General features: G+C 47.0%; 1 pseudogene; it reads left to right on the forward strand.

The window, feature by feature from the left end:
* Positions 1-18,674, forward strand: part of LOC106597987 (kinesin-like protein KIF13A) — a 266,725-nt pseudogene that overhangs the window by 132,446 nt on the left and 115,605 nt on the right.

Raw genomic sequence — 18,674 nt, forward strand, 5'->3', positions numbered from 1 at the left:
GAAGAACACACACACACACACACAACTGCACCACCTAGTGAAGAACACACACACACACACCTGCACCACCTAGTGAAGAACACACACACACACACACACTGCACCACCTAGTGAAGAACACACACACACACACACACTGCACCACCTAGTGAAGAACACACACACACACACACTGCACCACCTAGTGAAGAAACACACACACACACACACACCTGCACCACCTAGTGAAGAACACACACACACACACACACACCACTGCACCACCTAGTGAAGAACACACACACACACACACTGCACCACCTAGTGAAGAACACACACACACACACACTGCACCACCTAGTGAAGAACACACACACACACACACCAGGAACACACACACACACACTGCACCACCTAGTGAAGAACACACACACACACACACTGCACCACCTAGTGAAGGAACACACACACACACACACACTGCACCACCTAGTGAAGAACACACACACACACACACTGCACCACCTAGTGAAGAACACACACACACACACACACACTGCACCACCTAGTGAAGAACACACACACACACACACACTGCACCACCTAGTGAAGAACACACACACACACACACTGCACCACCTAGTGAAGAACACACACACACACACACACTGCACCACCTAGTGAAGACACACACACACACACACACACTGCACCACCTAGTGAAGAACACACACACACACACACCTGCACCACCTAGTGAAGAACACACACACACACACACACTGCACCACCTAGTGAAGAACACACACACACACACACACACTGCACCACCTAGTGAAGAACACACACACACACACTGCACCACCTAGTGAAGAACACACACACACACACTGCACCACCTAGTGAAGAACACACACACACACACACACTGCACCACCTAGTGAAGAACACACACACACACACACACTGCACCACCTAGTGAAGAACACACACACACACACACTGCACCACCTAGTGAAGAACACACACACACACACACACTGCACCACCTAGTGAAGAACACACACACACACACACTGCACCACCTAGTGAAGAACACACACACACACACACACTGCACCACCTAGTGAAGAACACACACACACACACACTGCACCACCTAGTGAAGAACACACACACACACACACACACACTGCACCACCTAGTGAAGAAACACACACACACACACACTGCACCACCTAGTGAAGAACACACACACACACACACACTGCACCACCTAGTGAAGAAACACACACACACACACTGCACCACCTAGTGAAGAACACACACACACACACACACTGCACCACCTAGTGAAGAACACACACACACACACACACTGCACCACCTGGTGAAGAACACACACACACACACACACACTGCACCACCTAGTGAAGAAACACACACACACACACACTGCACCACCTAGTGAAGAACACACACACACACACACACTGCACCACCTAGTGAAGAACACACACACACACACACACACTGCACCACCTAGTGAAGAACACACACACACACACACTGCACCACCTAGTGAAGAACACACACACACACACACACTGCACCACCTAGTGAAGAAACACACACACACACACACTGCACCACCTAGTGAAGAACACACACACACACACACTGCACCACCTAGTGAAGAACACACACACACACACACACTGCACCACCTAGTGAAGAACACACACACACACACACTGCACCACCTAGTGAAGAACACACACACACACACACACTGCACCACCTAGTGAAGAACACACACACACACACACTGCACCACCTAGTGAAGAACACACACACACACACACACTGCACCACCTAGTGAAGACACACACACACACACTGCACCCCTAGGAACACACACACACACTGCACCACCTAGTGAAGAAACACACACACACACACACTGCACCACCTAGTGAAGAACACACACACACACACACACACTGCACCACCTAGTGAAGAACACACACACACACACACACTGCACCACCTAGTGAAGAACACACACACACACACACACTGCACCACCTAGTGAAGAACACACACACACACACACTGCACCACCTAGTGAAGAACACACACACACACACACACTGCACCACCTAGTGAGAACACACACACACACACTGCACCCTACACACACACACACACTGCACCACCTAGTGAAGACACACACACACACACACACACTGCACCACCTAGTGAAGACACACACACACACACACACTGCACCACCTAGTGAAGACACACACACACACACACACTGCACCACCTAGTGAAGAACACACACACACACACACACTGCACCACCTAGTGAAGACACACACACACACACACACTGCACCACCTAGTGAAGACCACACACACACACACACTGCCCACCTAGTGAGAACACACACACACACACTGCACCACCTAGTGAAGAACACACACACACACACACACTGCACCACCTAGTGAAGAACACACACACACACACACACTGCACCACCTAGTGAAGAACACACACACACACACTGCACCACCTAGTGAAGAACACACACACACACACACTGCACCACCTAGTGAAGAACACACACACACACACACTGCACCACCTAGTGAAGAACACACACACACACACACACTGCACCACCTAGTGAAGAACACACACACACACACACACTGCACCACCTAGTGAAGACACACACACACACACACACACTGCACCACCTAGTGAAGAACACACACACACACACACACTGCACCACCTAGTGAAGAACACACACACACACACACACACTGCACCACCTAGTGAAGAACACACACACACACACACTGCACCACCTAGTGAAGAACAACACACACACACACACACTGCACCACCTAGTGAAGAACACACACACACACACACACTGCACCACCTAGTGAAGGAACACACACACACACACACACTGCACCACCTAGTGAAGAACACACACACACACACACATGCACCACCTAGTGAAGGAACACACACACACACACACACACTGCACCACCTAGTGAAGACACACACACACACACACTGCACCACCTAGTGAAGAACACACACACACACACACTGCACCACCTAGTGAAGAAACACACACACACACACACACTGCACCACCTAGTGAAGGAACACACACACACACACACTGCACCACCTAGTGAAGACAACACACACACACACACACTGCACCACCTGAGTGAAGAACACACACACACACACACACTGCACCACCTAGTGAAGACACACACACACACACACTGCACCACCTAGTGAAGACACACACACACACACACACTGCACCACCTAGTGAAGAACACACACACACACACACACACTGCACCACCTAGTGAAGAACACACACACACACACTGCACCACCTAGTGAGAAGAACACACACACACACACACTGCACCACCTAGTGAAGAACACACACACACACACACACTGCACCACCTAGTGAAGAGCACACACACACACACACACTGCACCACCTAGTGAAGACACACACACACACACACTGCACCACCTAGTGAAGAAACACACACACACACACACACACTGCACCACCTAGTGAAGAGACACACACACACACACACTGCACCACCTAGTGAAGAACACACACACACACACTGCACCACCTAGTGAAGACACACACACACACACACTGCACCACCTAGTGAAGACACACACACACACACACACACTGCACCACCTAGTGAAGAACACACACACACACACACTGCACCACCTAGTGAAGAACACACACACACACACCCTGCACCACCTAGTGAAGAACACACACACACACACACACTGTACCACCTAGTGAAGAACACACACACACACACACTGCACCACCTAGTGAAGAACACACACACACACACACTGCACCACCTAGTGAAGAACACACACACACACACACACACTGCACCACCTAGTGAAGAACACACACACACACACACTGCACCACCTAGTGAAGAACACACACACACACACACTGCACCACCTAGTGAAGAACACACACACACACACACTGCACCACCTAGTGAAGACACACACACACACACACTGCACCACCTAGTGAAGAACACACACACACACACACTGCACCACCTAGTGAAGAACACACACACACACACACTGCACCACCTAGTGAAGAACACACACACACACACACACACTGCACCACCTAGTGAAGAACACACACACACACACTGCACCACCTAGTGAAGAACACACACACACACACACACACTGCACCACCTAGTGAAGAACACACACACACACACTCACGCACCACCTAGACACACACACACACACACTGCACCACCTAGTGAAGAACACACACACACACACACTGCACCACCTAGTGAAGAACACACACACACACACACACTGCACCACCTAGTGAAGACACACACACACACACACTGCACCACCTAGTGAAGAACACACACACACACACACACTGCACCACCTAGTGAAGAACACACACACACACACACTGCACCACCTAGTGAAGAACACACACACACACACACACTGCACCACCTAGTGAAGACACACACACACACACTGCACCACCTAGTGAAGAAACACACACACACACACACTGCACCACCTAGTGAGCCATGAGAACACACACACACACACACACTGCACCACCTAGTGAAGAACACACACACACACACACTGCACCACCTAGTGAAGAACACACACACACACACACTGCACCACCTAGTGAAGAACACACACACACACACACACTGCACCACCTAGTGAAGAACACACACACACACACACACTGCACCACCTAGTGAAGAACACACACACACACACACACTGCACCACCTAGTGAAGACACACACACACACACACACTGCACCACCTAGTGAAGAACACACACACACACACACACACACTGCACCACCTAGTGAAGGAACACACACACACACACACACTGCACCACCTAGTGAAGAACACACACACACACACACACAACATGCACCACCTAGTGAAGACACACACACACACACACACTGCACCACCTAGTGAAGAACACACACACACACACACACACTGCACCACCTAGTGAAGAACACACACACACACACACACACTGCACCACCTAGTGAAGACACACACACACACACACTGCACCACCTAGTGAAGAACACACACACACACACACACTGCACCACCTAGTGAGCACACACACACACACACTGCACCACCTAGTGAAGAACACACACACACACACACCTGCACCACCTAGTGAAGAACACACACACACACACACACTGCACCACCTAGTGAAGAACACACACACACACACACTGCACCACCTAGTGAAGACACACACACACACACACACTGCACCACCTGGTGAAGAACACACACACACACACAATGCACCACCTAGTGAAGAACACACACACACACACACTGCACCACCTAGTGAAGACACACACACACACACACTGCACCACCTAGTGAAGACACACACACACACACACTGCACCACCTAAAGTGAGAGACACACACACACACACACTGCACCACCTAGTGAAGAACACACACACACACACACTGCACCACCTAGTGAAGCACACACACACACACACACTGCACCACCTAGTGAGAACACACACACACACACACTGCACCACCTAGTGAAGAACACACACACACACACACACTGCACCACCTAGTGAAGAACACACACACACACACACACTGCACCACCTAGTGAAGAACACACACACACACACTGCACCACCTAGTGAAGAACACACACACACACACACACTGCACCACCTAGTGAAGAACACACACACACACACATGCACCACCTAGTGAAGAACACACACACACACACACCCTGCACCACCTAGTGAGACACACACACACACCTGCACCACCTAGTGAAGACACACACACACACCACTGCACCACCTAGTGAAGAACACACACACACACACACTGCACCACCTAGTGAAGACACACACACACACACACACTGCACCACCTAGTGAAGACACACACACACACACACACTGCACCACCTAGTGAAGAACACACACACACACACACACTGCACCACCTGAGTGAAGAACACACACACACACACACACACTGTACCACCTAGTGAAGAACACACACACACACACACTGCACCACCTAGTGAAGAACACACACACACACACCCTGCACCACCTAGTGAAGAACACACACACACACACACACTGCACCACCTAGTGAAGAACACACACACACACACACACTGCACCACCTAGTGAAGAACACACACACACACACACTGCACCACCTAGTGAAGAACACACACACACACACACACTGCACCACCTAGTGAAGAACACACACACACACACACCTGCACCACCTAGTGAAGAACACACACACACACACACACACTGCACCACCTAGTGAAGAACACACACACACACACACACTGCACCACCTAGTGAAGAACACACACACACACACACACTGCACCACCTAGTGAAGACACACACACACACACACTGCACCACCTAGTGAAGAACACACACACACACACCTGCACCACCTAGTGAAGAACACACACACACACACACTGCACCACCTAGTGAAGAACACACACACACACACACACTGCACCACCTAGTGAAGAACACACACACACACACACCTGCACCACCTAGTGAAGAACACACACACACACACACTGCACCACCTAGTGAAGAACACACACACACACACACACACTGCACCACCTAGTGAAGAACACACACACACACACTGCACCACCTAGTGAAGACACACACACACACACACACTGCACCACCTAGTGAAGAACACACACACACACACACTGCAGCCACCTAGTGAAGAACACACACACACACACACTGCACCACCTAGTGAAGAACACACACACACACACACTGCACCACCTAGTGAAGAACACACACACACACACACATGCACCACCTAGTGAAGAACACACACACACACACACTGCACCACCTAGTGAAGAACACACACACACACACACTGCACCACCTAGTGAAGAACACACACACACACACTGCACCACCTAGTGAAGAACACACACACACACACACTGCACCACCTGGTGAAGACACACACACACACACACACTGCACCACCTAGTGAAGAACACACACACACACACACTGCACCACCTAGTGAAGAACACACACACACACACACACACTGCACCACCTAGTGAAGAACACACACACACACACACATGCACCACCTAGTGAAGAACACACACACACACACACCTGCACCACCTAGTGAAGAACACACACACACACACACACTGCACCACCTAGTGAAGAACACACACACACACACACTGCACCACCTAGTGAAGAACACACACACACACACACTGCACCACCTAGTGAAGAACACACACACACACACACTGCACCACCTAGTGAAGAACACACACACACACACACACTGCACCACCTAGTGAAGAACACACACACACACACACACTGCACCACCTAGTGAAGAACACACACACACACACCTGCACCACCTAGTGAAGACACACACACACACACACTGCACCACCTAGTGAAGAACACACACACACACACACAACACTGCACCACCTAGTGAAGAACACACACACACACACTGCACCACCTAGTGAAGAACACACACACACACACACCTGCACCACCTAGTGAAGAACACACACACACACACTGCACCACCTAGTGAAGAACACACACACACACACACTGCACCACCTAGTGAAGAACACACACACACACACACACTGCACCACCTAGTGAAGAACACACACACACACACACACTGCACCACCTAGTGAAGAACACACACACACACACACACTGCACCACCTAGTGAAGAACACACACACACACACTGCACCACCTAGTGAAGAACACACACACACACACACACACTGCACCACCTCGTGAAGAACACACACACACACACTGCACCACCTAGTGAAGAACACACACACACACACACTGCACCACCTAGTGAAGAACACACACACACACACACTGCACCACCTAGTGAAGAACACACACACACACTGCACCACCTAGTGAAGAACACACACACACACACACAACACTGCACCACCTAGTGAAGAACACACACACACACACACACACTGCACCACCTAGTGAAGAACACACACACACACACACCACTGCACCACCTAGTGAAGAACACACACACACACACACTGCACCACCTAGTGAAGAACACACACACACACACACTGCACCACCTAGTGAAGAACACACACACACACACACTGCACCACCTAGTGAAGAACACACACACACACACACTGCACCACCTAGTGAAGAACACACACACACACACACTGCACCACCTAGTGAAGAACACACACACACACACAAACACTGCACCACCTAGTGAAGAACACACACACACACACACTGCACCACCTAGTGAAGAACACACACACACACACACACTGCACCACCTAGTGAAGAACACACACACACACACACACACTGTACCACCTAGTGAAGAACACACACACACACACACACACTGCACCACCTAGTGAAGAACACACACACACACACTCTGCACCACCTGGTGAAGAACACACACACCCACACACACTGCACCACCTAGTGAAGAACACACACACACACACACACACTGCACCACCTAGTGAAGAACACACACACACACACACACACTGCACCACCTAGTGAAGAACACACACACACACACCTGCACCACCTAGTGAAGAACACACACACACACACACTGCACCACCTAGTGAAGAACACACACACACACACACTGCACCACCTAGTGAAGAACACACACACACACACTGCACCACCTAGTGAAGAACACACACACACACACACACACTGCACCACCTAGTGAAGAACACACACACACACACACACTGCACCACCTAGTGAAGAACACACACACACACACACTGCACCACCTAGTGAAGAACACACACACACACACACACACACAATGCACCACATAGAGAAGAACACACACACACACACACTGCACCACCTGGTGAAGAACACACACACACACACACACACACACACACACTGCACCACCTAGTGAAGAACACACACACACACACACACACACTGCACCACCTAGTGAAGAACACACACACACACACACTGCACCACCTAGTGAGAGAACACACACACACACACACACACACACACACACACACTGCACCACCTAGTGAAGAACACACACACACACACACTGCACCACCTAGTGAAGAACACACACACACACACACTGCACCACCTAGTGAAGAACACACACACACACACACACACTGCACCACCTAGTGAAGAACACACACACACACACACACTGCACCACCTAGTGAAGAACACACACACACACACACACTGCACCACCTAGTGAAGAACACACACACACACACACACACTGCACCACCTAGTGAAGAACACACACACACACACACACTGCACCACCTAGTGAAGAACACACACACACACACTGCACCACCTAGTGAAGAACACACACACACACACACACACTGCACCACCTAGTGAAGAACACACACACACACACTGTACCACCTAGTGAAGAACACACACACACACACTGCACCACCTAGTGAAGAACACACACACACACACAATGTCTCAAGGGGATTTCCTACAGTTGTAAAATGGGCTATCAGTGCAGCAATAGCAGCCTTCTCTGTTATCAGTCTCTCTTTCACCCTCCATACCATTCATTTAGCTCAGCGACTAAAACATGTCTGTGGATTATCTCTTCCTCTGTCCAGGAGTTATCAGTCTCTCTTTCACCCTCCATACCATTCATTTAGCTCAGCGACTAAAACATGTCTGTGGATTATCTCTTCCTCTGTCCAGGAGTTATCAGTCTCTCTTTCACCCTCCATACCATTCATTTAGCTCAGCGACTAAAACATGTCTGTGGATTATCTCTTCCTCTGTCCAGGAGTTATCAGTCTCTCTTTCACCCTCCATACCATTCATTTAGCTCAGCGACTAAAACATGTCTGTGGATTATCTCTTCCTCTATCCAGGAGTTATCAGTCTCTCTTTCACCCTCCATACCATTCATTTAGCTCAGCGACTAAAACATGTCTGTGGATTATCTCTTCCTCTGTCCAGGAGTTATCAGTCTCTCTTTCACCCTCCATACCATTCATTTAGCTCAGCGACTAAAACATGTCTGTGGATTATCTCTTCCTCTGTCCAGGAGTTATCAGTCTCTCTTTCACCCTCCATACCATTCATTTAGCTCTGCGACTAAAACATGTCTGTGGATTATCTCTTCCTCTGTCCAGGAGTTATCAGTCTCTCTTTCACCCTCCATACCATTCATTTAGCTCAGCGACTAAAACATGTCTGTGGATTATCTCTTCCTCTGTCCAGGAGTTATCAGTCTCTCTTTCACCCTCCATACCATTCATTTAGCTCAGCGACTAAAACATGTCTGTGGATTATCTCTTCCTCTGTCCAGGAGTTATCAGTCTCTCTTTCACCCTCCATACCATTCATTTAGCTCAGCGACTAAAACATGTCTGTGGATTATCTCTTCCTCTGTCCAGGAGTTATCAGTCTCTCTTTCACCCTCCATACCATTCATTTAGCTCAGCGGCTAAAACATGTCTGTGGATTATCTCTTCCTCTGTCCAGGAGTTATCAGTCTCTCTTTCACCCTCCATACCATTCATTTAGCTCAGCGACTAAAACATGTCTGTGGATTATCTCTTCCTCTGTCCAGGAGTTATCAGTCTCTCTTTCACCCTCCATACCATTCATTTAGCTCAGCGACTAAAACATGTCTGTGGATTATCTCTTCCTCTGTCCAGGAGTTATCAGTCTCTCTTTCACCCTCCATACCATTCATTTAGCTCAGCGACTAAAACATGTCTGTGGATTATCTCTTCCTCTGTCCAGGAGTTATCAGTCTCTCTTTCACCCTCCATACCATTCATTTAGCTCAGCGACTAAAACATGTCTGTGGATTATCTCTTCCTCTGTCCAGGAGTTATCAGTCTCTCTTTCACCCTCCATACCATTCATTTAGCTCAAGCGACTAAAACATGACTGTGGATTATCTCTTCCTCTGTCCAGGAGTTATCAGTCTCTCTTTCACCCTCCATACCATTCATTTAGCTCAGCGACTAAAACATGTCTGTGGATTATCTCTTCCTCTGTCCAGGAGTCGTCAGTCTCTGAAGGTCAGAGAGCACAAGGTTCTGGGTCCGTATGTGGATGGCCTGTCACAACTGGCCGTCACCAACTTTGAGGTGAGTACAGTTCCTTTGGAGACAGAGAGATGTTCACCTGGGTAGGAGAGGTGGAGACAGGGAGATGTCCACCTGGGTAGGAGATGTGGAGACAGGGAGATGTTCACCTGGGTAGGAGAGGTGGAGACAGAGAGATGTTCACCTGGGTAGGAGAGGTGGAGACAGAGAGATGTTCACCTGGGTAGGAGAGGTGGAGACAGGGAGATGTTCACCTGGGTAGGAGAGGTGGAGACAGGGAGATACCCACCTGGGTAGGAGAGGTGGAGACAGGGAGATGTCCACCTGGGTAGGAGAGGTGGAGACAGGGAGATGTCCACCTGGGTAGGAGAGGTGGAGACAGGGAGATGTTCACCTGGGTAGGAGAGGTGGAGACAGGGAGATGCCCACCTGGGTAGGAGAGGTGGAGACAGGGAGATGCCCACCTGGGTAGGAGAGGTGGAGACAGAGAGATGTCCACCTGGGTAGGAGAGGTGGAGACAGGGAGATGTCCACCTGGGTAGGAGAGGTGGGGACAGAGAGATGTTCACCTGGGTAGGAGAGGTGGAGACAGAGAGATGTTCACCTGGGTAGGTGAGGTGCAGGCTGGGAGATGTCCACCTGGGTAGGAGAGGTGGAGACAGGGAGATGTTCACCTGGGTAGGAGAGGTGCAGGCTGGGAGATGTCCACCTGGGTAGGAGACGTGGAGACAGGGAGATGTTCACCTGGGTAGGAGAGGTGGAGACAGAGAGATGTTCACCTGGGTAGGAGAGGTGCAGGCTGAGAGATGTCCACCTGGGTAGGAGAGGTGGAGACAGGGAGATGTTCACCTGGGTAGGAGAGGTGGAGACAGGGAGATACCCACCTGGGTAGGAGAGGTGGAGACAGGGAGATGTCCACCTGGGTAGGAGAGGTGGAGACAGGGAGATGTCCACCTGGGTAGGAGAGGTGGAGACAGGGAGATGCCCACCTGGGTAGGAGAGGTGGAGACAGAGGAGAGATGTCCACCTGGGTAGGAGAGGTGGATACAGGGAGATGTCCACCTGGGTAGGAGAGGTGGAGACAGAGAGATGTTCACCTGGGTAGGAGAGGTGGAGACAGGGAGATGCCCACCTGGGTAGGAGAGGTGGAGACAGAGAGATGTTCACCTGGGTAGGAGAGGTGGAGACAGGGGAGATGCCCACCTGGGTAGGAGAGGTGGAGACAGGGAGATGTCCACCTGGGTAGGAGAGGTGGAGACAGAGAGATGTTCACCTGGGTAGGAGAGGTGGAGACAGGGAGATGCCCACCTGGGTAGGAGAGGTGGAGACAGGGAGATGCCCACCTGGGTAGGAGAGGTGGAGACAGGGAGATGCCCAACTGGGTAGGAGAGGTGGAGACAGGGAGATGCCCACCTGGGTAGGAGGGGTGGAGACAGGGAGATGTCCACGTGGGTAGGAGAGGTGGAGACAGGGAGATGCCCACCTGGGTAGGAGAGGTGGAGACAGGGAGATGCCCACCTGGGTAGGAGAGGTGGAGACAGGGAGATGCCCACCTGGGTAGGAGAGGTGGAGACAGGGAGATGCCCACCTGGGTAGGAGAGGTGGAGACAGGGAGATGCCCACCTGGGTAGGAGAGGTGGAGACAGGGGAGATGCCCACCTGGGTAGGTGAGGTGGAGACAAGGAGATGCCCACCTGGGTAGGAGAGGTGGAGATAGGGAGATGCCCAGCTCGGTAGGTGAGGTGGAGACAGGGAGATGCCCACCTGGGTAGGAGAGGTGGAGACAGGGAGATGTCCACCTGGGTAGGAGAGGTGGAGACAGGGAGATGCCCACCTGGGAAGGAGAGGTGGAGACAGAGAGATGCCCACCTGGGTAGGAGAGGTGGAGACAGGGAGATGTCCACCTGGGTAGGAGAGGTGGAGACAGAGAGATGTTCACCTGGGTAGGAGAGGTGGAGACAGAGAGATGTTCACCTGGGTAGGAGAGGTGGAGACAGAGAGATGTTCACCTGGGTAGGAGAGGTGGAGACAGGGAGATGCCCACCTGGGTAGGAGAGGTGGAGACAGAGAGATGTTCACCTGGGTAGGAGAGGTGGAGACAGGGAGATGCCCACCTGGGTAGGAGAGGTGGAGACAGGGAGATGTCCACCTGGGTAGGAGAGGTGGAGACAGAGAGATGTTCACCTGGGTAGGAGAGGTGGAGACAGGGAGATGCCCACCTGAGTAGGAGAGGTGGAGACAGGGAGATGCCCACCTGGGTAGAAGAGGTGGAGACAGGGAGATGCCCACCTGGGTAGGAGAGGTGGAGACAGGGAGATGCCCACCTGGGTAGGTGAGGTGGAGACAGGGAGATGCCCACCTGGGTAGGAGAGGTGGAGACAGGGAGATGCCCACCTGGGTAGGAGAGGTGGAGACAGGGAGATGCCCACCTGGGTAGGAGAGGTGGAGACAGGGAGATGCCCACCTGGGTAGGCGAGGTGGAGACAGGGAGATGCCCACCTGGGTAGGAGAGGTGCAGGCTGGGAGATGCCCACCTGGGTAGGAGAGGTGGAGACAGGGAGATGTCCACCTGGGTAGGAGAGGTGGAGACAGGCAGAGTACAGCACTTAGACAAGGAAAGAAAAGCCTCACTCTGTGTCTCCAATACAATGAACAGATGGTTTTGACAGCTATGCTACTTTCATCAGAGTTTCATTTCATCACCCCTTTTACCATCGCAGTCTCCAGGATACACTCCAGGATTACCATAGAGAACTGTGTATTACCATAGATAGAGAACTGTGTATTACCATAGAGAACTGTGTATTACCATAGAGAACGTTGTATTACCATAGATAGAGAACTGTGTATTACTATAGCTAGAGAACTGTGTATTACCATAGAGAACTGTGTATTACCATAGAGAACTGTGTATTACCATAGAGAACTGTGTATTACCATAGAGAACTGTGTATTACCATAGAGAACTGTTTGTTACTATAGAGAACAGTGTATTACCATAGATAGAGAACTGTGTATTACTATAGATAGAGAACTGTGTATTACCATAGAGAACTCTGTATTACCATAGAGAACTGTTTGTTACTATAGAGAACAGTGTATTACCATAGATAGAGAACTGTGTATTACTATAGATAGAGAACTGTGTATCACCATAGAGAACTGTATATTACTATAGATAGACAACTGTGTATTACCATAGAGAACTGTGTATTACCATAGAAAACTGTGTATTACCATAGAGAACTGTGTATTACCATAGATAGAGAACTGTGTATTACCATAGAGAACGGTGTATTACCATAGATAGACAACTGTGTTTTACTATAGATAGACAACTGTGTATTACTATAGATAGAGAACTGTGTATTACTATAGATAGAGAACTGTGTATTAATATAGATAGAGAACTGTGTATTACCATAGATAGAGACCTGTGTATTACTATAGATAGAGAACTGTGTATTACTATAGATAGAGAACTGTGTATTACTATAGATAGACAACTGTGTATTACTATAGAGAACTGTGTATTACCATAGATAGAGAACTATGTATTACCATAGATAGAGAAATGTGTATTACCATAGATAGAGAACTGTGTATTACCATAGAGAACGGTGTATTACTATAGATAGAGAACTGTGTATTACCATAGACAACTGTGTATTACCATAGATAGAGAACTGTGTATTACCATAGAGAACGGTGTATTACTATAGAGAACTGTGTATTACTATAGAGACCTCAGTTTTACTATAGAGAACTGTGTATTACCATAGATAGAGAACTGTGTATTACTGTAGATAAAGAACTGTGTATTGCCATAGAGAACTGTGTATTACCATAGAGAACTGTGTATTACTATAGATAGAGAACTGTGTATTACTATAGATAGAGAACTGTGTATTACCATAGATAGAGAACTGTATATTACCATAGATAGAGAACTGTGTATTACTATAGAGAACGGTGTATTACCATAGATAGAGAACTGTGTATTACCATAGATAGAGAACTGTGTATTACCATAGATAGAGAACTGTGTATTACCATAGATAGAGAACTGTGTATTACCATAGAGAACTGTGTCTTACTATAGATAGAGAACTGTGTATTACCATAGAGAACAGTGTATTACCATGGATATAGAACTGTGTATTACTATAGATAGAGAACTGTGTATTACTATAGATAGAGAACTGTGTATTAATATAGATAGAGAACGGTGTATTACCATAGATAGAGAACTGTGTATTACTATAGATAGAGAACTGTGTATTACTATAGATAGAGAACTGTGTATTACTATAGATAGACAACTGTGTATTACTATAGAGAACTGTGTATTACCATAGATAGAGAACTATGTATTACCATAGATAGAGAAATGTGTATTACCATAGATAGAGAACTGTGTATTACCATAGAGAACGGTGTATTACTATAGATAGAGAACTGTGTATTACCATAGACAACTGTGTATTACCATAGATAGAGAACTGTGTATTACCATAGAGAACGGTGTATTACTATAGAGAACTGTGTATTACTATAGAGACCTCAGTTTTACTATAGAGAACTGTGTATTACCATAGATAGAGAACTGTGTATTACTGTAGATAAAGAAATGTGTATTACCATAGAGAACTGTGTATTACCATAGAGAACTGTGTATTACTGTAGATAAAGAACTGTGTATTACCATAGAGAACTGTGTATTACCATAGAGAACTGTGTATTACTATAGATAGAGAACTGTGTATTACTATAGATAGAGAACTGTGTATTACCATAGATAGAGAACTGTGTATTACCATAGATAGAGAACTGTGTATTACTATAGAGAACGGTGTATTACCATAGATAGAGAACTGTGTATTACCATAGATAGAGAACTGTGTATTACCATAGATAGAGAACTGTGTATTACCATAGATAGAGAACTGTGTATTACCATAGAGAACTGTGTCTTACTATAGATAGAGAACTGTGTATTACCATAGAGAACAGTGTATTACCATGGATATAGAACTGTGTATTACTATAGATAGAGAACTGTGTATTACCATAGAGAACTGTGTATTACCATAGAGATCTGTGTATTACTATAGATAGAGAACTGTGTATTACCATAGAGAACTGTGTATTACCATAGAGATCTGTGTATTACTATAGATAGAGAACTGTGTATTACCATAGAGAACAGTGTATTACCATAGAGAACTGTGTATTACCATAGAGAACTGTGTATTACCATAGAGAACTGTGTATTACCATTGAGAACTGTGTATTACCATAGAGAACTGTTTGTTACTATAGAGAACAGTGTATTACCATAGATAGAGAACTGTGTATTACTATAGATAGAGAACTGTGTATTACCATAGAGAACTGTGTATTATCATAGAGAACTGTTTGTTACTATAGAGAACAGTGTATTACCATAGATAGAGAACTGTGTATTACTATAGATAGAGAACTGTGTATCACCATAGAGAACTGTGTATTACCATAGCTAGAGAACTGTGTATTACCATGGAGAACTGTGTATTGCCATAGAAAACGGTGTATTACCATAGAGAACTGTGTATTACCATAGATACAGAACTGTATATTACTATAGAAAACGGTGTATTACCATAGATAGAGAACTGTGTATTACCATAGAGAACGGTGTATTACCATAGATAGACAACTGTGTTTTACTATAGATAGACAACTGTGTATTACTATAGATAGAGAACTGTGTATTACTGTAGATAGAGAACTGTGTATTAATATAGATAGAGAACTGTGTATTACCATAGATAGAGAACTGTGTATTACTATATATAGAGAACTGTGTATTACTATAGATAGACAACTGTGTATTACTATAGATAGACAACTGTGTATTACTATAGAGAACTGTGTATTACCATAGATAGAGAACTATGTATTACCATAGATAGAGAACTGTGTATTACCATAGATAGAGAACTGTGTATTACCATAGAGAACGGTGTATTACTATAGATAGAGAACTGTGTATTACCATAGACAACTGTGTATTACCATAGATAGAGAACTGTGTATTACCATAGAGAACGGTGTATTACTATAGAGAACTGTGTATTACTATAGAGACCTCAGTTTTACTATAGAGAACTGTGTATTACCATAGATAGAGAACTGTGTATTACTGTAGATAAAGAACTGTGTATTACCATAGAGAACTGTGTATTACCATAGAGAACTGTGTATTACTGTAGATAAAGAACTGTGTATTACCATAGAGAACTGTGTATTACCATAGAGAACTGTGTATTACTATAGATAGAGAACTGTGTATTACCATAGATAGAGAACTGTGTATTACCATAGATAGAGAACTGTGTATTACCATAGATAGAGAACTGTGTATTACCATAGAGAACTGTGTCTTACTATAGATAGAGAACTGTGTATTACCATAGAGAACAGTGTATTACCATGGATATAGAACTGTGTATTACTATAGATAGAGAACTGTGTATTACCATAGAGAACTGTGTATTACCATAGAGATCTGTGTATTACTATAGATAGAGAACTGTGTATTACCATAGAGAACAGTGTATTACCATGGATATAGAACTGTGTATTACTATAGATAGAGAGCTGTGTAGGACTATAGAGAACTGTGTATTACCATAGTCATGGTTATAGAGGTGTAGTGTGATGGTGTCATGGTTATAGAGGTGTAGTGTGATGGAGTCATGGTTATAGAGGTGTATTGTGATGGAGTCATGGTTATAGAGGTGTAGTGTGATGGAGTCATGGTTATAGAGGTGTATTGTGATGGAGTCATGGTTATAGAGGTGTATTGTGATGGAGTCATGGTTATAGAGGTGTATTGTGATGGAGTCATGGTTATAGAGGTGTAGTGTGATGGAGTCATGGTTATAGAGGTGTAGTGTGATGGAGTCATGGTTATGGAGGTGTAGTGTGATGGAGTTATGGTTATAGAGGTGTATTGTGATGGGAGTCATGGTTATAGAGGTGTATTGTGATGGAGTCATGGTTATAGAGGTGTAGTGTGATGGAGTCATGGTTATAGAGGTGTAGTGTGATGGTGTCATGGTTATAGAGGTGTATTGTGATGGAGTCATGGTTATAGAGGTATATTGTGATGGAGTCATGGTTATAGAGGTGTAGTGTGATGGAGTCATGGTTATAGAGGTGTAGTGTGATGGAGTCATGGTTATAGAGGTGTACTGTGATTGAGTCATGGTTATATGATGGAGTCATGGTTATAGAGGTGTAGTGTGA

This window comes from Salmo salar, chromosome ssa02 (assembly GCF_905237065.1).
Source record: "Salmo salar chromosome ssa02, Ssal_v3.1, whole genome shotgun sequence".
Lineage (NCBI taxonomy): Eukaryota > Metazoa > Chordata > Actinopteri > Salmoniformes > Salmonidae > Salmo > Salmo salar.